Here is a 21,299-nt window from a genome sequence, read left to right as displayed (position 1 = left end):
CTTTATGTTCACAATGATTTGGAGAAAAAGCAGTTTCTTCCTGAATTTTTATACTGGTCACTCATGGCAACACTTTAAAAATAAAACTATTTTATTGCTATTTTCTTCATTGGTTATCTCTGTTTACACCATCAAAAATTCAACTACATACCAGGAATATCACAAATAAATAATGGAAGCCCAAGTGAAGAGTTCCCATTACTGAACTGTGTCTGATTGGAGTTTAGTCACTCATAATACAGTGGAAATATATAAATTTAAATCAGGAGAGGCCTGAAGAACATGAGATGTGTGTGTGTAATTTATAATTAAAGAAGTATTACTTTTTTCGAAATAGGTTAGAAAGTAGAGTCACAAAAACTACTTCTTTGTAAACTGCTACCTGAGAATTATACAAATTTCAATCCTTAGAACTTTTAGATATGACAGATATAATTAGGTGTAATAAGGAGGGACTGGGTGTCAGGTAGCAAAGTCACCTCTGCAACCACAAAGAAAATGTGTGTTGAATCTGAGATACCTTGTCCTAATTTTCATGTTAGGAATTAATCTGTAATGTATGAATGGATTTTTTTTCCATTCAACATACCAGGCAAAGATCTGAATAATGTTCGCATTTTGACACCCATATCAAACTGAAAACACCTCAATCAACTGTTGGATGGATTTGGCATAATTATTGATACACTTTGCAGGATTTAAAGAGTGAGGATTCAGTGCTCACATACCACATTTGAAACGAACACAACTTATCAAATGGAGTTCTGACATGTGTGACTTTTAGTATCATTTTGGAAGTGAAATAACCTGTCAGATTTTAAAATGTGTTAACAACTGGATGGTTAAGTGGCAGGGACGTGAAGAGAGGACGTGGGATTGGTTTGAGATCTTGTTCTGGAGCAGAGGCACTGACTGCCAGCCTAGAGGTAATCACAACAAAAGTTTTCCCCCAGGGGTTCTGAACAAAAATTCTATAGTAGAATAAATAAACTACCACACAGATTATCCTAACTAGCATCTGCAATCTTCCTTACAATAGCCATTTGTTGATGTCTTTCCAAATATATTAGAAGTGGCAGATGATTTATTTTGTTTTTGAAAAGTGCTTATAACCATTCATTCATTCAACAAATATTTAAGTTTCTACTATATGCCAGGCATTCTTTTCTAAGTACATTATCAAAGTCAAATAGTACAAAATGCCTAACATCCTTTTATTGGAGATGTCTTCACTTTAAATGGATTAAGGCAATTTACATAAAGGGCATACACACAGAAAAATCTACTCCTCTCAAGCTTTGTACAATTGTTCATCCTGATTAGTTTATCTTTGTTGCTTGACACATAGTAGGTGCTTTTAATATTGTGCACCATATATTACAATTCAGCTGAGTTTTTTATATGTGAAAAATTGTCTCACGAAAAAGAAATCTCTGGCCACTGCCACTGCTCAGTTGCATTAGTATCGTCATCTACAATTCTGGTCCCATAATTCTTATTTTTTTGTTCGATTTCAAAATGTTTTCCTTATTATTTTCATCGCTTTTCTTGTGAGAAACAAGGCAGAGAGGCAGTATTGGGCGGGGTGGGCAGGGTGGATCGGTGGTGTTGGGATAAGGCTCAATACTTACTTAGTTTTTAAACAATAACTTGATTTTGTGGTGTGTGTGGATGGTGGGTGTGTGTGTTATACTTTTGAACCTATTGGAGTGTATGAAAAGAGGAGATAGAAATTGCAACTCATCAAGGAAAAAATAATGGATTTAGTAGCAATGATACCTAGACTGGATGTAGTTTCTCTTTGTAGAACAGCAAGTCATTCTCAACACCCATATTGCTGGTCATCCAGGGGGCTGAGCCATGCCTCTGGGTGCCACAGCAAGAGATGAGGAAGTAGTGAAGTATTTAAGAAATATAAATGTGACCGAAAATTTCTTCTGAAGTAATTCACAGTCTGGATTTGGACTGCCACAGGACATTAATCTTATAATCCATAACCATTTCCTGTTTCTTAAAGAAAATTTGAAGAGTTTTGGCCATGCATCATGCTAAAAGATGATGTTCAAATCTGACCATAAAACACAAGGATTCCTTGATTCATAATTTCTTAGAAAACAGATAACAATTATTACATTTGGTTGATCTAAGGACTAAGGACTAAGAATAAGATTCCATTCCAAAGTGATCCCATTGACTTCTAAATTTCTATGTAATTTCTATCTCTATCTCTATCCATCTATATTCACTTATGAGATCTCTCTGTAGTTTGTATGTCTATCTATCTATCTTAAATTAGTGAATTTAAGATTCTTATTGCAAATAATATTATTTCAAGTGACTAGAATCTATTTATATGCATAGATCATTTCTGTTATCCAGAATGCAGATGTATTTTGTAAACATTTTTATCTTTGCCCAAGTTCTGTAGGGACTACAATGTGTAAAGATGAACTGGTCAGTTTATTATATTTGGACTAAACTCCTATTTTTTTAACCTCCATTCTTATATATTTTACTTCCAATTTTGCACCTCTTTCTATTCTGAGTAAGAATTTAATAAACAGAGTATCATAATTTTAAAAATACTTTAAAATTGTGATTCATCTTTCTAAGTTAGTATATAAACCCCAAACCTATTGAAATCAATTCCTTGATAATCAGTCCTAGGTTTTGTACTTAATTTAAAAAGGCATACATGGTTCTGCTCTCAGGAGACTACTGCTGGAGAGCCAAGTTGTCTTTCCTTTTCATGAATTTTTTTTTTCAAAAAGTCTTCATAATCCAGTTGTTTGAAAGGTTCTGTATAAATTTGGGATTTTGGATGTCTGGAGGTCAGGAAAGTTCACCCGATTTAGTGAGTTCCCATTTAGTTAACCTGGTCTAGCCTAAATTCCTGTTTCTAAAGCCACTCTGTCATGTGTGATCTTTTTAATGGTTCAGCCGGGTTAACAAACTCTATTTCCGCCTCGTGCATCCCATTCTATAGGAGAGGCCAAAGCTTTTCATTCAAACTCTGGAAAATTACCTCCTCTTTTGCAGGTGGTGCTGTAAACAGGGAAGAAGATTAGGGAGTATCCTAGGCCATGCCCTTCCCCAAGGTCCCTCCTCCTCTCTATGACAAAAGAATGATAGAAGAGGAGACTTAAAAAGTATTAGTGCAAGAGGATATGGTTCAGGACAGTGTAAGCAGGAAAAATGAAACAATAACAGGGAAAGTGAAATGAGGGACTCTTTGGAAAATACCATCAGAAAAATAGGCACAACCAAAAGAGAGATCCCAAGCTCTGTATACACGATTTGTTTGTTTTGCTTTTCACAAGGTGTTAGACACAAAAGTGCAAGTGAGTCAATTAGAGGTATTCCACATCTTAAAAGGAAAGAAAGAGGGGGAAACATGTCTTCTTCATGATCACCCCCTGTCTTCTTCATTTTGGTACAATGTCTCAGGAAAGGATTATGTCACAGTGACCTTACTTTTTATAACTGCACCATCTTTTCTTATATAAATATTAACTACATTTGGCTTTTGGGGTGTCACACAATTAGCAAATTAGTCGTTCACTAAGAGTATTCATCTAGGTTTTATAACACTTTCCCCACCTTAATTTTAGAATATTACATGCAAAGGGAAAAATTGCCTTCTTTTTATTGCACTCATTGAAATCCCTTCTCTTAATGCTAGGCTCTGGAGTTACAGTGGCAGTTACTTCTGTCATCAGAATATCAGCACTTTGAATGGAATTCTGAAAATTACAAAGATCACACAGGCATATGGAGGAATTGATCGCCCTCTCCATATGCTAAATGTACCCTCATTTGAAGCTTATGTATTTTAATATAGCCCTTTTTTTCAATTCAATTTATTGTATTTATCATGAGTATAAGATGGAAATTAGAAAATTCCTTCAAGGTTTTAGGTCTTTTATGTGCAATACTTATGAGAAAGAGGAGAACTTTTGCTGTTCTTTTATATGTGAAATTAGTGGATTGACCTAATGTCACAAGGAGTAAAACAAACTGTTCATTTGCACTTTTATGTACAAGTATGAAGCACGATATTGATTTCCTAAAGAATCCAAAGGTTCACTGGAGGGCTTTTAATTTCTATGTTTATAGTAACTTAATTTTATTTACTTCCAAAGTTAATATTGCTTGTATGACATTCAGAAAGGCCCAGAGGCTGTGCGGCATCTCTCTGGAACAGTTGAAAAATTTCCAAAGGATTATCATCCCTGTGATATTAATGAATGAATCTTCTGTTATTTAGAGCTAAAGTAAGGCCATTATTTTTTCAGTCCATTTCTTCTAGACTTCATGATTTTCTCATTGAAAAGAAAATGTATGTCCTCTCCAGCATATCCAAGAGGAGTTAGCAATGCTCTGCCAGATGTACACACCAACAATACCAGTGGGTAGGGGACACTCAAGAATGGCCCTGTACACCATTCCTGGAGATCTGGAAAGAGTGACTTGAACACAGTCTGGTCACTCTTTCCATATGCACATTAGCAGAGTTACACAATGGAGTATCACTGGTTGATTGTAGTGTTTAGCAATTGCAGTCACCATGCATTGGTATTGAGACCTTGAACAAGGACTTCCTCATGTAGAGGAGCTGGCACTGTATTAAATAGTCCTATAAATTCATGCATTTCCATCTGTTTCTCCAGATATGGGTGTTTCTTTACTCGTCAGCTCATTAATCCTGTACTTAGTATCACATTTAAGCCAAAACCTAATTATGAGTCCAAAACCAGAGCATAATATTGTGAAGACAGGGGCATATATGTCTCTTAATGTCCCAGTGATGGCTTTAAAGGTTTATAAAAGTGAAATAATTACTTTGAATATTATTGGTAAAATTATGAAAAGCATTTCTAGAATCCAAACACAATGGCATGTTAATTTCATAGTAAAATGTGGTCTTGCATCTGTAATTAATGTTATCTATCTCAATAGCTGTGGGTCATTATAAGTTTAATTCAATTATTCTTGATTAAATATAGTGAATCCATAGTAGGTATCCGTTAACATAATTTGTGGCAATTTACAGAGAAGAGACTTCTTAAAGATATATGGTAAGAAATACTTTAACACACTTATAGTAGCTTAGTTTCAAAACTTAAAAAAAAATCATAATTTACTTTGCTCTGGCAGTACACACACACACACACACCCTGTGGTTAGTTTATTCCCTGCTACTTTAACAATCAGTGACTGTTTTGGTGAAAGCCTAAAGCTTAATCCATTAAGAGCCATTCAGAACAAAACAAACAAACAAAGCTTTAACCACTTCAGTGACAACAGGGCAGAACCAACAAGCAGCTTTCTTAGAAAACCCTAGCAATTTTAGGATCAATAACCTCATACTAGATGCTACTAAGTGATGAAAGTTAGAGAATTTGTGCTTCCAGGGTTTAGAGAATAAAACAAAACACATAAGTGTCAGGGGAAGGATGATTTGATAAATTTAGTTTTAGAAATATCCTGTACTTAGTATCACATTTAAGCCAAAACCTAATTATGAGTCCAGAACCAGGGCTGACTTATGTTGTATCTGTAGTCAAGATGAAAAATAAGCTAATCCAAACATCGCCCTGGACTAAAAATTTTACCTATGTGCTCTAAGAGTTGAACTGCTAAAATATCTTTTAGTCTTGTTCAAAGTTCCACTATGTGGTGTGTGTGTGTGTGTGTGTGTGTGTGTTTGAAATTAAAATATATTTCTTTGAAAACAATCTTATCTATTATCTTTATATTAAAGTATTTAGGGTAGCTTTACAGTCCACTTAATTCAAGGCTACAGTTTGGACAGTAATACCAATAAGTACATTTATATATGAGAGGAGCAAAAACAAACATTTCTTCACAAGGTTAAAAGCCTGTTCATTTTCTTTTAGAAATATTCCTTTGTATATTATCTTTTGAGAAAAAAAAATCCATTAGCTTCTTTTATACATTCTCTAGTCTTAAATTGTACACCAGTACAGCAGAATATGTTTGATGGAGAAAATTTCCTGCAGTTCTATGTAATAAAAACGGCTCCTATATTCTTTGCATTCATTATATTTTCTTTTTCAGTTTCACAAAACAATTTTAAAATGCTCTCTCTCTCTCTCAAAGTTATAATTTTAAAAGTGCCTTTATATTTATACTTAATTATAAACTCAGTAATGAAATAAGAGTATTATTTATTATTTATCTCAAAATGTCAGCTGGCTAGACTTTACCCACAAATTATCTGGAGGCATTAAATTATATACCTTCATAGGTAGTCAACACTGTTGGGATTGCCTGTGGTATGTTTACACGCTAATTTGTTTACTGAACATTGTCTACTCATTTATGTTTTTGCTCTTATTTTTCTTTGTTAACAGATCCTCACTGAAGAGACATATTTAATATGAGGATTTTATAAAAAAAGAAACATCTTCATGCTTAAAAATAAGCGCCGGATAAAATGCAGAGTAATCTCTGTGCTGAAATGTCATCAGATAACATTGACCATTAATATTTTACAGACGAAAGAAGTAAATTACCCTGCAATATCATTAAAATGCATGATTTTTCCTGTGTCAGAAACGCTGTGCAGTTTTGTCTGGATTCATTAAGGCACTCGCTGTAGAAGTGCCTTGCCAACCGGAATGTGGGTGGCTATAATGGCAGCCTGTAGGTTTGTATGGAAAACAAGTATGGCACTGTGAAAAAATCCTTCTCTCACCCTACAGATACCTGTACGGAGAGCTTGGGAGACATTTCCATAGGCTCACTGTCAAGTGAGTGCTAAGGCCCCCATTCACTGGGAAGCAAAGGTAAGTCTGAAAAATGTATTGAAGGAAAAGAAAAGGGGTGGGGAGTGAGGTGGAATCACCTAGCACTGAAGCAGCCTCACCAAGTGACAGACACGTAGACAACTCTGATGCTGCCAGAACAGCACTCTGCGCAGCCCACCAGCAAGCAATTTGTCACAGCGACAAGAATATCCTCCGCAATTTGGCATCAGGGTCCTTGGACAGCCAACTGCGCCTGTACAGCACGAGACGTGCTATTCCGCAACCGGGAAGATGGGAACCAAGGTTCTCGTTATTATGTCCAAATGTGTTATTTTATGAAAAACATATCTTTTGTCATGATCAACATAGAGATAGAACAGTAGTAATTGATAATAACTGGGGGAAAAAAAGACAACAAATTGGAAAAAAAATACCTCCTTGTCTGTTTTTGAGGTACCCTGGGGGCTGAGACGATTTCAGGATGTTTGCTTGATATGTCTGGTATTTTATGGCACGCTCCCACAGTGTTTCATAGAAAGAATGAATCCATAGGTACAAGAATGAACTTGGAGAATTTTTGTAGTAATTTGCTTTTAGCAGAATATACTCTTTGCTTTGTTTTAGACTTCGACGTGTTTGTTTATGGTGTGTTGATTAATATATTGGCCGAGTGCAAATCCTTTCTACTGGTATGATTTGAAATAAGACAAAGAACTCAAGGTAAGTTGAGTTATAAATGTGCAAAGGAAAGACCCTTTACTCCTTGCATTGCTACCCTGGTAATCTATTATAAAAGTGCAGTAAAGGAGAGAAGCCAGAAGCATAGGATAAAGGTATCTGATAAATAAGCAAGTAGTGTTCCCTTGCCAATTACTTGGCATCTTACTTTGTAATTAATGCCACAGTAATGAAAAAAGTGGTAGGCAGAAAGATTGGGCCTTTTGTGCATTCTATACAGAACCAAACACTCATAAAAATCTAGCTCAAAGCTAGCCTAGTTTGGCTCTCTGCACAATCAAAACTTGCTAGAGAATTAGAACAATCCCATAGGGTGTGTGTGTGTGTGTGTGTGTGTGTGCGCGCACACACACCCACACTCCTGTTTGTGTGTGTGTGTGTGTGTTATAATGCGTTATAGAAGAGTGACATCGGGCAATTGTGGTATTGCTGTACCCATCAAACAGACAAGGGTGTCCTTCATTCCTCAGACATGATGGAATCATATACCCATTCTGCCAGGAGCCAACATGGTATCTATTATGTTGTTCACCAGTTGTCCTATGAAGCACTGTAGCTAACTGCTGCTTGATAGGTTCTAGTAACTGTGTTGCAATGCCTGGTATATTTATATTTGTGCTCTATACAAACTTTCAGGATATAATAAAAATACTTGAGTTAAATAATTATGAGAGTGATACTGTTAGTGGACATTTTAAAGAAGTACCAAATAATATAACTTAGGCAATTTTCATATTATTTGAAATATAGTACAAGTTTCAAAAACATCATGTTAATATTATAATGATATTTTATAAAAATATAAAGCAATTTTTTTTCTCTCTATTCACTTAAACTGGATGGCAGTAAGTGCCTTAGGGTTGTGAGAGTTGAGAATGAGATGTTTAATTGAAACACTGTGGAATTAGTGTTGAAGGTGGAGTGTGTTGACTAGCTAGGTACAAGGACAATGAAATGAAAAGGCCTAAGATTCATATCCTTTGAGGGATAAGGTACAAAGAAAAGGGAGAAAAAAGAAGTGTGTGCGGAGTGTTCAAGGATAGAGGGTACAAAATACAGTGGAGACCATAAAGAAAACTAACCCCTACTTTTCTAAGCTTTGCATGGGGTGTTTTCCTTGCAACTCCCATTAAAGTCAATGGGAATCATGCAGCTAAAACCCCGTGTAACTCTTTGACAATTTACTTCCTAGTGTCAAGAAAAGAGTACTACCTACTAAGGGCAATTTACTCATTTTAGTTTGTGCCTCCCATACAAAGATGGATTTGATAGCACATAGCAGGAGGAAAAGAGAGACTGCATTTAAGATTTTGTTATTGTAAAAAAAGTCATCATTGAAAAATGTCGCCTAAACTCTCACCTTGTTTAGCAACAACAATAAACAGAGAAAAGCAATCCAGCAAAAGAGTATGAAGAGAAGTGTAGACTTGATTACAAGAAAAATGGTGATTGCTAGTGTAAGGTTTTTCTCCCCCCCCATTTTAAATTCTTAAGCTCTGAACACAATCGCAGGATAATAAGAATACAGGAAGATTCTTAAGATTGCAAATTGAAGCTGCTGATTGCTTGCTTTTCCCATACACCTCAAGTTGTACATATGTAAATGCAGCAATGATATTCTTCCAAAATCTTTATTAATACAAATACAATAGAAGGAAGGCTACTAAAGATTCTTAGTTTTTGGTAGAAAAGTAGGTAAAATGATAAAGTTCTCTTCTGCTATAAGAAATAATTGAATATATGCATCATGCCCTCTTTATAATTTTTGAAATATGGAATGCACATATTAAGAATGCTATTTGCAAATGCTTTCATGAACTTTGAAGTCAGAAAATTAACACTGGCTTTCAAAGTGTTTATTTCTATTACTAGCCACTATAATTTTTTACTTTTAAATGAAAAGTTTTTATTTCAGTGCAGCACCACTTTATTGATATAATTCTTATAACCCCATAATAAGCTTATGTGGGTTGAAGAGAGGGCTCCTGTGTTTTCTGATTCTATTCTCTGTGATTTGTTTTGTCCTTCAGAGGGAAAGGAAGTAAGATCCTATATGTTTCTGCTTTTCATTGTGTGGATAGAGTACAGACAATCCACAGACAACTGCCTATGCAAATTTATTATTTAGCAACACAATTTCTCAGTTGTTACTGTTAAATGAGTGTTTCTCACCATGGACCTAGCTGTACTTTAGTGTAGGTGAGCATACTGCTGTGGCAGCCTTGGGACCATTGCAGTCTGATTGCACCAATTAACAAATCCTGAACTTTACCACCAGAACAAGACACTGCTACACATTTATGAATGTCTGGCTTTGAAAAATTAGAGTAATTATGTCACCAAAGCTACCATTGGTTTTCAGATAGACATTTTAATAATTTTGCAAGAGTAAAAACCTTTCTGAAAGTGCATTGATATTTTTATGGTGGAGATAATATGTAAGGATGAATACAGTGATTTTATATGTGAGAACATTTAAGAAAAGAGATATTGTAACTGAACAGAATTTAGATGTGTTTCTGGATTGAGTCCTCTACTATAAATTACATGTTGGAAGGTTTTGACTGTGTGAAAACTCCTGAAATCTGATTTTCCTGGAGAGAGGAATGAGAATTCATAGAATAATGAAAAGAATATAAAACTAATAAAAAATCATAGAAAAAGATAAATTTAAAATATGAAAATTCTATAAGTTTTAGCTTAAAAACTCACAGCAGGTTCATGTTCCTTCTTATATCCCAGACTGTTCGTTAGTGAGTAGATCACAGATCCTTAAGCAAATACATGTTGAAACATTTCCGTTCACAAATTAAACCTGAATTGAATTTAGCACACAAAGCTCTTTAGTTAGCAGTTACATTTTTCAAATTTTTTTTCTTCTAATTGAACATGGGTATGGCAAACAGTATTTTTATACCAGTAAGAATAAATTAGTATCAGAATTTAAGGCAAAAACAAAACCAAAAACACCAAAAACAGGAAAAGGGGAAAAGATGGAGTCAGATCTTGCAGTGGGAATGTTCTTCTCAATGTTGCAGAATTTTTTTCCCTCCATATTTCAGTGTCATCGTTTCATTTTGAATAAGAACTTGAATAATCATCAACATATTTCGTGGAACCAAAGATTTATATGGTTATGTATTCTAGATCTCTTATTTTAAGAATTATATTTTCATAATTTGAAAGAATTATATACTTTAACAGAAATTTAAAAATTAATCTTTTTATATCAGACTTTTTTTTTGCTAGGAATTTGTTATAAATCAGTGTTTTCCAGCATTGAGATTCAAGGCATTTTTAAATATTCATTTTCCCCCATATCTTCTTTCACATGGTTAAGAAATTATTATGACTTTGGCATGACATCTCTGCAGTCATTTTGCAGTATATGTAGTTGGGGAAAGCTTGAGAGAAATATATATTGCCTTCCAGTATTTCCAAACCACATGTTTAGTTTCAGAACAAGGGGTTTTACACACATAGAGACTGCATTATCTCTTAGCTTAATGAGAAGCATTTTGCATATATTTACTCTGCAACATTTTACCAGCCCCAAGGATGTTTTTTCTTGAACTGATTTTATCACCTGTATAGAAGAATTATACAAATGTTCTAACTAAGAAGGTCTAAGTCAGAAACTAAACAAAAAAGTATGTAGTCAAATTAGTGACTAATTATATTCATGAGGATGAGTTTGTATACACAAAATTTTTTCTCAGTGGCCACTTTTCTCTTTCCCTACCCTTATCTACATTTCTTCAAACTTGACACTTGAGTGGTCTTCTGCAACTCAAATATGTTTTGACAGCTAAAGTGTGGAGGGAGTTAATTGCTGGGTAAAGGCATAGTATTGTTCAAGATATTGATTCTCTGACTCCAGAGATCTTTGGGGTTTTCTGCATGGCAAATTTCTGATGTCCCACTTCAAAGATTCAAAGTCAGAACCCTTCTTTGCTACATCCAAGAAAAAGAAGTCACTGGACAGTAGGCTGATTGGTCTGGAGCTAAAGGTTACCCAATGGTTACATGCTTGCCTAGGACCCAAGCAAGGAAAGGGATTCTTCATAGAAGGCTAAGCTGTCTCTTCTCTTTGACATGGTTACACAACTTCTTTAGCACCAAGAGGACTCAAGCATGGGAATTGGAAGAGGAATAGGTGTTGTAAGATGGAATGGGTTCTTGAAATTTTTCAAAGATATCCTGAAACAGGAAAAACAACAACAATAACAACAAACAATTATTTCAAATACTAAGAAGGGTAAAGCTTAAAAATGGTGAAGCAGGACGAGAAATATTCTTTTTATGGATGGCAAATATATAGACCAAGGCAATGACTCAGGTGAAACACAATATAATTTTTCACAATTATTTAAGTGTGAAAGGCATATAATTTGTAGGTTCTTCAATGGTCTTTCGAATGGCAGTATAGGGCAATGGAAAAAAATGAAGATGTTTCTCTGGTATTTCAAATAACATGCTATATACATTTGAGTATGCCATTTAATAAGGGCTTTGTGTTTTTTCATTAGCTAAGAAAAAAATGGGTTTATTATATCCGAGGGATGGTAAGATGATGATTTTGTTACAACTATAGTTGTCAAAAATTCCCAGATAGATGCAACGTAAACAAGATCCTAGCACTAGTAACATAAGAAGTAATATAAGATTATTTCTGATATTTTTTTTTCATTTTTAAGCTCTTTGTCTCCAAAAGAGTATGTTGTATTTACTGTAATAATTTTACTCATTTACTCATTTGTTCACCCAAAATTATTTGTTGAGTCTTGACTAAAGTGCATGATTGTGCTTGCTATTGGTAACTCAGAGATCACTGAGATAAAGTATTGATTGTGTAATGAATGAAGAAATAAGCCACAGGTAAGGCTAGGATAAATATATGCCATCATGTTTATAAGATATTGGAGGAGTTACTGCTAACTTTGCCTCAGAGAGACAGGAAAGCCCCATACAGGAGATGATCACTGAACCAGATTGATGTTAAAGATGGGACCATTTCAACTTCTTGCCAATAGACTGAAGATTGATGCAATATGGCTCAGAGTTAATTTGTAGTTTTTAAGAAACACTTGCCTTTGAAATATTTATTCTTTCTTTTCTGGCTTCAAAAATATATATTATTGTGAAGTTCTCTTTCTACCAATTGGTTTTGCTAATGGCTTTTCTTTCTTGTCTTTTTTATATTACATAGGGAACAAAGAGGCTAACAGGAAATACTAAATACAAATGGGTAGCTAATGTCATGACTATTCTCCACTCATTTAGTACCTCTATTTTTTTTTGTTTGTTTTCATGAAAAAGAAAAGAAGAAGTAAGTCAATGTAGTTATGAGAATTTTAGGAGATAACAGGAGAGAGACAGGCATACTAATAAGCCTAAGCTGGGAAATTTATTCTCAAATATTTGAGAAAATTCTAGAACTTTTCAACAGCCAAAGCATTTTTTTCCTGATATACAATGTGTTATATAATTAATCACTCTAATGGGTGTGAAAAATAAGCAGATAACAGGATGATTTGGTGCATAGAAAATATCTGAAACAAAATCAAAATCTAATGATCCAGGTCAGTGGTTGTCAAAGTGTAAGGTGGTTAAGAACTTCCTGAACAACCTGCTAAAATGTAGTAGGGCTGCATAGGGGGAATGAAATGTCATATTTTTTTAATAAATTTTCAAATGCTGCTGATACAGCTGGTTGATCACCCTTTGAGAATTTCTGATCCAGACCAGTGATTCTTGAATTTTATCTGTATGTGAGTCTCTTAGATCTTGATAAGTTGAAGATAATGATTTGGTTGGCTCTTGGGGTGGATGGGAGGATTTGCTTTTGAACAAGTTCAAGGATGAGGCTGATGCAGCTGATCTATAGCCACATTGTAAGAATCAAGGATTTAGTTGGTTTCCTCCTTATAAGCCCAAGGCATATGACAGGGCATATTGGTTTCATAAAATAGATACAATATGGGTATCAAATTCATTTCCTGACCAAATAAGATTATATCCTCACCAATGAGAGCTAATATAGAATTAATGTTTTCTATATATAATATGAGTAAATATTACTCCCCCATATAGGGAAGCATTTGTTGAGCTCTTATTCCCTGTATAAACTAACTAGTTACTGTCAGAAAATTGGGTGAACAGTGGGTTTCTTCTTTCACTTATCTTCTACAGTGTTAAAGTTCCAACTATGCTGGAACTTTAGACCAATACTACCCAGATTTGGCCATGTACAAAATTCATTATATTTCCCAATTCTGAAAATTATGTATAAATACAGAAGGCAAGACAGGATGGTTTAATATCCCAATGAAAAAAAGCAAAAAAGGATCTTAGAAATAAAGTGACTTAAAGAGTGTCATTTAGCCTTCTTGTTTAATATTTTTATTTAGTAAAACATGTTCTATTTATATAAAGCAAAAGGTTAAACTAAATCAGGTGAAGTGAGCTGGAAAATATTCTTAATTTTGATCAGATAACAGTCCCTAGTGGATTATGTGTGTGGGTGAGAAGGAGCCTTACTTGTATGTGTTGTCTATCTTCAACCCACATTTCCTCAGTTATTGATAATTCTCCACTCCTTCTCTACTGTGTAAACCTTTTTTTGTTTTAAGAAAAATAGAGAAGTGAAATTGCAATGATGATAATACATTAGAGGATTTGAAATAGAAGTTTCTAAGAGAATATTCAAATAAAAAGTACAAGAAGTAGGATCCTTAGCATATAGTTTGGCCAGCTTTGAATAATTTTAAGCATTCTTAGGATGCATGCATTTCTGTTCTAAGATCCTTCCATTAAACAAAGTTTCAAGTGATATACTGTTTAAATTCAGCAATTCAATATACAGTACTTCTTCTTTCCCTTCTCTCTTCTAATCCTCTTCCTCTTTCCCTGATCCTCTTCCTCTACTCTCTTTGTCTTCTATTATCTATAAATATAATGCACTCATTAAAAGAAACAAACCAACCAACCACTCAGAAACTCAAAATGGCTTTTCCATAGCTAGTGTCAATTTTCAGTTTATTCATTTGGTAGACTGGATCAAATACAGATAAACAATCATGGTAAGAAAAATACTCAAACCTTAGCCAAACAAATGTAAGAATAGTTAATATTATTAATGTGATTTTAATATTGCTGTTTGCCTAGTGTTTGTGGCATTTTGAATGATAAATTCTGAGGATAAATGATTACCTTTACAATTATAATCAATTCAGTTCTTTTTTCATTTCTGCTTCTTCCTACTCCCCAAAGGTATTATTTTCTAGTGCATTTACCCTGGTGGACTATTCTAAGAAAAAAATATTTGAAGGTTGTTTGACTTCTTGAAAATATCATACTTAGATCTTTAGCTAAAATCTATCCAAAAGAAATTATGAACAATATTTCATAATGTAGATATTTGGCCTAGAAGAGCCATGACTCTGAACTTGTTGGAAAAAAAATAACCCTTCCAAAAGTAATGGGCCCTCTTTACGGAAAATGCTTATGAAGCATATAGACAAAGAAACTGTGTATGCAAAGGAGTGCATATTCCCTGTCAATTGGAAGGAAGATAAGAAACTCTGGTCTTTGCAATAGAGGTAGAGTTAACCAAAATGCCATTTCCCCCCCTTCTGTCTTATATAGACATTGAAACCAGATGGATCAATAGACTGTTTTTCTAAATACATCATTTTGTTTTTATTGTGTAAACCTTTCCTTATAAATAAGCCTTTATACTGATTTGTAACATAGAAGCAAGTGGACATCTGGCTTCTGTGAAAAATATGATTCACTCATTTGCATTTTTAAATTCCATTCATTCCATTTTTAAATTGTTCACTTGTCCTCTTTGCTCTTTCTAAAAGCAACTCTTCTCAACTCTCTTTAATTCCAAATACTCAGAGTTTATGTTTTTTATAACTTGGAACATCATTCAATTAAAACTTTAAAATGAAAATCAATATTCAAGTCCCATAGATGAGGAAAACTGCAATATCTAAGTGAATCAGAAGTTAATTTAGGACCAACAAGAATTTGGGTAACAAAAAAATTAATTTACCTCTAGTACTTTATATTGGTCTTGGAATATTTTTCAGAAGCCATTTTTCAAACTTCAGAAGCAAATCCTAACAAATAATTCATTTCTTCATCATAGTGGTTATGAGATTTCTCCAAAAAAAGTATTTTAAGTATATAGAGTTATTTCTGTCATTAGTGATATGCTTTTAAAATTTGTGGGGAGGAAGATCTGTCACACTATTTTGCTGTTTATATATATATTGTCTGCAGTAATAGATTTTGTGAATAATAATTGAAGGTCTAAGAACTGGAAACCTCAAAGATTTAGTCATTAATTCCCAGGCCACATTCTTCTTCGTGTGTGGCAAATCTGGAATTTCTACAACATCAAACTCTCATAATTATCAAGAGCAGAAAAACTTGGAAATTCCATTCAAGTTTTAGTTAAGGTTTCTCACAGAACATTTTATTCTCCATCTTAAAATAATAGACTTATGTGGAACCATAGCACATTTAAATAGCTAAGCAGTCAAATTTAATCTGTTTGAATATTTTTTTACATCCAACTAGCTACATCCTGCAAAGGCACACGTATGTGTGTGGGCGAGTGAGTGAGTGAGTGTGTGTGTGTGTGTGTGTGTGTGTATGCAAATAAAAAGATTTCCTCCAACTGGCGAAACTAACATCAGGTAGCCATGAAAGGCAAAGGTGAGAGTCTGGGTGAAGCTATTTCACCATGATCTTCAGCTGTGAACTTTGGACGCAAGTTTAAAAACACACCACAAGAAACACTTTTCTAAAAATAACAGTTAACATGACTTTTACAGAGACTGACTTGGGGGATCAGGTAGCATGGCCAGGAAGGAAGTCAGATGTATCTATTCCCTTCATAGACATGAAGCAAGGGCATAAGTGAACCAGGTAGTCAAAGTTCTTAGGCTCTCAGTTTGTGTGCTCATTTATAACTCCTGTCTCACAATTGATGCTATTTAGAAAATAGTTAGATTAACATGCTAGATTGGAATTAGAAGTGAATTTGATTAAACTCACATGGGATTTCACAAAAGCCATCATACTAAGGTAACATTTCAATTCTGGCTTTGGTGTCTATAATTGGAGAGAAAAGAATTGAGTTAATGGTGTGGTTCAAAAAGCTGTGAAAAAATGAGAGCCTCCATCTTGAGATCAAAGAATTATAAAACTTTTATAAAACTTTTAAAATTATTAAACTTTTAAAGGATTTTATTGATTTTATTTATTTAAAGGATTTTATTTAGAATTATAGATGTACATCATGCCTGGACATAACTACACACTAGAGAAGTGGATTTTTATGAGTCACCTGTAGCATAATTAGACTAACATGATCTATTTGAGGTAAGCAAATCAGTTCCACTGATTATTTAAAAAAAAATGTCTCAACTCTTCTGTTTCAAGGAGGATCAAACTATTACCATCAGGATACTCAGTAGATCTATTGACTAATTGTTGCTAGTTACGTATATATGCATTACAGTTCAATATGGATGTCACACACTTCAATTTCTTGAAGAACAAGAAGCCGTCTACCTCTTGTTCCCACTGAGAGCTGTAAGAATTCAGCATTTAGGGAAAGAGCATAACCTCTCACTCTCTGAAGGAAATTTAACTGTCCTGCTGGTGAACAAGTAAAGGTATGAATGCCAATTAGCATGTCATTCAGGCTATCCACCTGATGTAATCAGAAGAATTGAAGAAGCTTTTTAAAAACAGTTCTGGAGAGAAATATGGACAGCCATTCACAGCATTCTTGTGTCTGGAACAAATATTCATAGAATTCTCCATAGAGGTAATGCTAAAAAACCAGTCCCTCAGGCTGACTAGAAGAGTCTGTGTTTGGTAGATTGGGGCAAAGCAGAAATTCTGTCTGAGTTGATAAGGTCACAAAATAAGTGTCCAATCAATCAATCAATCACACTCTTTCAGTAAAAATACAAGTGAGTTTTGGTCATAGTTTTTGGTTCACTGTGTCCGTCTTGTGAAATGGATAGTATCTTCCCCTATATACTTTGTAGACAGGTAGCAAGGACACAAGATGACAATTCCTTCTAAATATATATTTTGAAGCTTTAGGGAAAAATGTACAAGTATATAAAAATCTAAGACATAATAGTCTATGGTAATGTATAATGAATTTTATTTGAATTATTATTATGAACAGAAGTTCTTTTTTTTTACTTTGATACAGAGCTATTATTATTATTTTTACTTTCTGTATTATATTTTTTATTTTATGTAAATTTTTATTTATATATGACAGCAGAATGCATGGTAATTCTTATTGCATATATAGAGCACAATTTTTCATATCTCTGGTTGCATACATAATATATTCACACCAATTCATGTCTTTACACATGTACTTTGGATAGTAATGATCATCACATTCCACCATCATGAATAACCCCATGCCCTCTCCCTTTCCCTCCAACCCCTCTGCCCTATCTATAGTTCATCTGTTTCTCCCATGCTCGACCTCCCTATCCCACTATGAAATCAGCCTCCTTATATCAAATAAAACATTTGGCATTTATTTTTTTGGGATTGGCTAACTTCACTTAGCATGTAAAACCAAAGACTAAAGTCTCAAAAAAATCAGTATAGAACCCACAACTATAAAATAATTTTTTGATTAGTATTGCAATTCAGTGAAGATGAAGTTAAAACTTTTCCTCTAAACTATATCTTTATTTTCCATATAATTTATTTGTATTAATTAAAATTTTCTCTGGGAAAAAAACAAATTTCAAAATGCACAAATGAGAGCATGCATAAAATACAATATTTTGACAAAGTGGATGTATCTGTGTACTCCAATGATATCAATAAGATAGCTCATTATTAGCATATAAGTAATTCTTATTTATCCCTATAAATCATTGATTTTTCATTGCTGTAGAATATTTCATCCCATGAATAAATCAAAATTCATTTATCCCTACTTTGGAAGGATGAATTGTTTCTGACTATTTGCTACTATAGATATTTTAAAATGTGTTTTGGACAAATGAGTACACATTTCTGTTAAATATACAGAGGAGTGGAAGTGAGAGGCAATAAATTATACCTATGTTCATCTCAGGTAGATTTTACGAATTTTTTTCAGTAGTTGTACAGTTTAATGCTTGAGTGGTGTCTCATATTGCTTTAGATCCTCACTAGGGTTTGCTGTTGTCACTCTTGGGGTAATTTTGTTTTTTATATGACTAACCTTATTTTAATATTGATTTACCCTCCTCTGGCAGCTAATGAAGTTTGGGCACTTTTCTGGCTTATTGGCCACTGGATATGTCAGCTCTTGTGAAGTGTCTGATCAGGATCTTTGGGGTTGTATAATACTTGGTGTATGCAGGATATGTGTCTTTTTGTGAAATATATGTTGTGACTATTTTTTTTTTTTGTCTACGTCTTGCCTTTTCCCTTTCTTAGTAGTGCTTTGGATAAACATAAAGTTTAATTTTAATGTAGTCTTTGTGGTTAGTGCATTTTATGTTCTGCTAAAGATGACTTTACTTACCATAAAGTTAGTTTTACATTTACAAAGCACCTGCATTTATTTTTGTGTATGCCATAAAGTGGGAGTCAATTATAATTTTATCCTTATCTGTAACCAGTTGGCTCAGTACTTTTAATTAAGAAGGCAGTTCTTTCAACATTATATTGCAATGTCATTTTGTCATAAACCAAGTGACTATATTTGTGTTGATTTTTCTTTAACTCTTCTTTAATCTTCTTTATATAACACACTATCTTAATTACTATACTTTATATTGAGTCTTGATTTCTGGTAATGTAAATCTTTTGATTTTATTCTTCTTCAAAATGATCTTGGTTATTCTTATTCCTTTGCATTTACATATGGATTTTAAAATTATCTTGCTGACTTCCATATTTAAAAATATCTGTGAGAATTTTGATTGAATCTATATATTGTTTGGAGGAGAAATGCTATCTTTTCAACATTATACTATGTTTATAAACATGGTAAATCCTTTCACTTGCAGTTTTTATAGTCTTTCTTTCTATCAATAATGTTTTTCCGTTTTACACATAGAGGTTTTCCACATATTTTGTGTATCTTCTCTTTGTATTTGGTGCTTTTTTTTAATGCTGTTGCAAATTGTATTTGTATTTATTTATTTATTTATTTTGGTACTGGGGATTAAACTCAGAAGCACTTGAACACTGAGCCACACCCTCAGCCCTATTTTGTATTTTATTTAGAGACAGGGTCTCACTGAGTTGCTTAGTGCCTCTCCATTGCTGAGTCTGGCTTTGAACTCACAATTCTCCTGTCTCAGCTTCTGAAGTCCTGGGATCACAGGTATGAGCCCCCATGCATGGCTGTATCTGTATTGTTAAAATTTCATTTTCTAATTGTGTCTTGTGGTATGCAGGAATACAACTGAATTTTTATATTGACCATTTACCTGGCTCACTTGGTAAAATTCATTTATAAGCCATAAATATTTTACTGTACACACCTTTGGGTTTTTATATCAAGAGAGTTACATTATCTACAAATAATGTCATTTTTCTCTCTAATCCTTATGTCTTTTATTCATTTTTCTTGCTTATTATGCTGGCTAGATGTTGAACAGAAGAGACATTGTTTTCCTAATATTATGGAGCAAAGATTTCATGTTTGATAATAATTATGATAGTTGCTGTAGGTTTTTATGTAGATACCTACTAATAGATTAAGAAAAAAATATCCATTTATTGAAGTGTATTGATTTAAAAATTGATTTCTAATCTAATAGCAATGAGGTCAAAGAATGCATCATAATTTAAAATCTCTTAAATTTGTTGCATATTACTGATTGTGGAGGCACTGACCTTTAATCCTAGTGACTCTAGAGGCTGAGGCAGGAGGACTACAGTTCAAGGCCAGCTTCAGCAAGTTAGGAAGGCCCTGTACTAAAATAAAAAATAATAAAAAGGACTGGGATTTTCCTTGGTGGTAAAATGCCCTTGGATTAATCCCTACTACATTAAATAAATAAATAAATATTGTTGAGCCTATACCCATGTTGATTTAAATACAGTCTGTTCAGTACGTTGTATTCTATGTGCACTTGAAATAATACAAATTCTGTCACTTTTGAAGGCAGTGTTCTAAATAAATCAGATTATGAATGTTAATTTCCTTGCAAAACTTTCTATACGCTTACTGATATTTTGTCTAATTATTCAAAATATCATTGTCAAAATATTATTATGTACTACTTAAAAGGTCTCTAGTATTATTACTGAGAGAAGTATGATAAAATATTTTGCTGTGACTGCTGATGTGTGCATTTCCCTTCTCTTTTTGTCAGTTTTCCTTTGCTTCATATATATTGAAGCAAAGTTACCACATGGATATAAAATTAAAGTTGGTAAGTTTTCCTGATGTACTAGACCTTTTATCCTTAGAAAATCTTTTCTTTACCTCTAGTAGAGGTACTTGCCTGCATATTTCGTTTTCTGTTACTATAGCTACATCAGTTTTACTTTGAGTGGTATTGACAAGATACATGTTTATACTTTCAACTTCTCTGTAATCTGTAAAGGGCATGTGGGTATTTTGATGGCCTATGATTTGGTTGAACTTTTTTTTTTTTTAATCATTTCACATCTTTGTTTTATAATGGTTTATTTTAGTCCATCTGCAAGTAATGCAATTGCTGATACATTTGAGTTTATATTGACTCTCTACTCTTTATTTGCTATTTATTCCAACTG

The 21,299-nt window shown here is 33.6% G+C and overlaps 1 long non-coding RNA gene across 5 annotated transcripts in view; it reads left to right on the top strand.

The window, feature by feature from the left end:
• Window positions 1-21,299, top strand: part of LOC131424993 (uncharacterized) — a 114,288-nt gene that overhangs the window by 2,404 nt on the left and 90,585 nt on the right. For 3 of the 5 annotated variants that reach the window (XR_009228726.1, XR_009228723.1, XR_009228722.1), the window contains exons 1-2: window positions 6,655-6,812; window positions 7,398-7,493. This is a non-coding gene — a long non-coding RNA (uncharacterized LOC131424993). Of the gene's footprint in view, window positions 1-6,654; window positions 6,813-7,397; window positions 7,494-21,299 lie in introns of those variants that run through there. The other 2 variants (XR_009228725.1, XR_009228724.1) reach the window with 2 other exon arrangements.

This window comes from Marmota monax, unplaced genomic scaffold (assembly GCF_021218885.2).
Source record: "Marmota monax isolate L192 unplaced genomic scaffold, Marmota_monax_Labrador192_F-V1.1 WCK01_AAM20220418_F8-fsc00079, whole genome shotgun sequence".
In the NCBI taxonomy this organism is placed as follows: domain Eukaryota; kingdom Metazoa; phylum Chordata; class Mammalia; order Rodentia; family Sciuridae; genus Marmota; species Marmota monax.
This window is presented reverse-complemented; position numbering and strand designations above follow the sequence as displayed.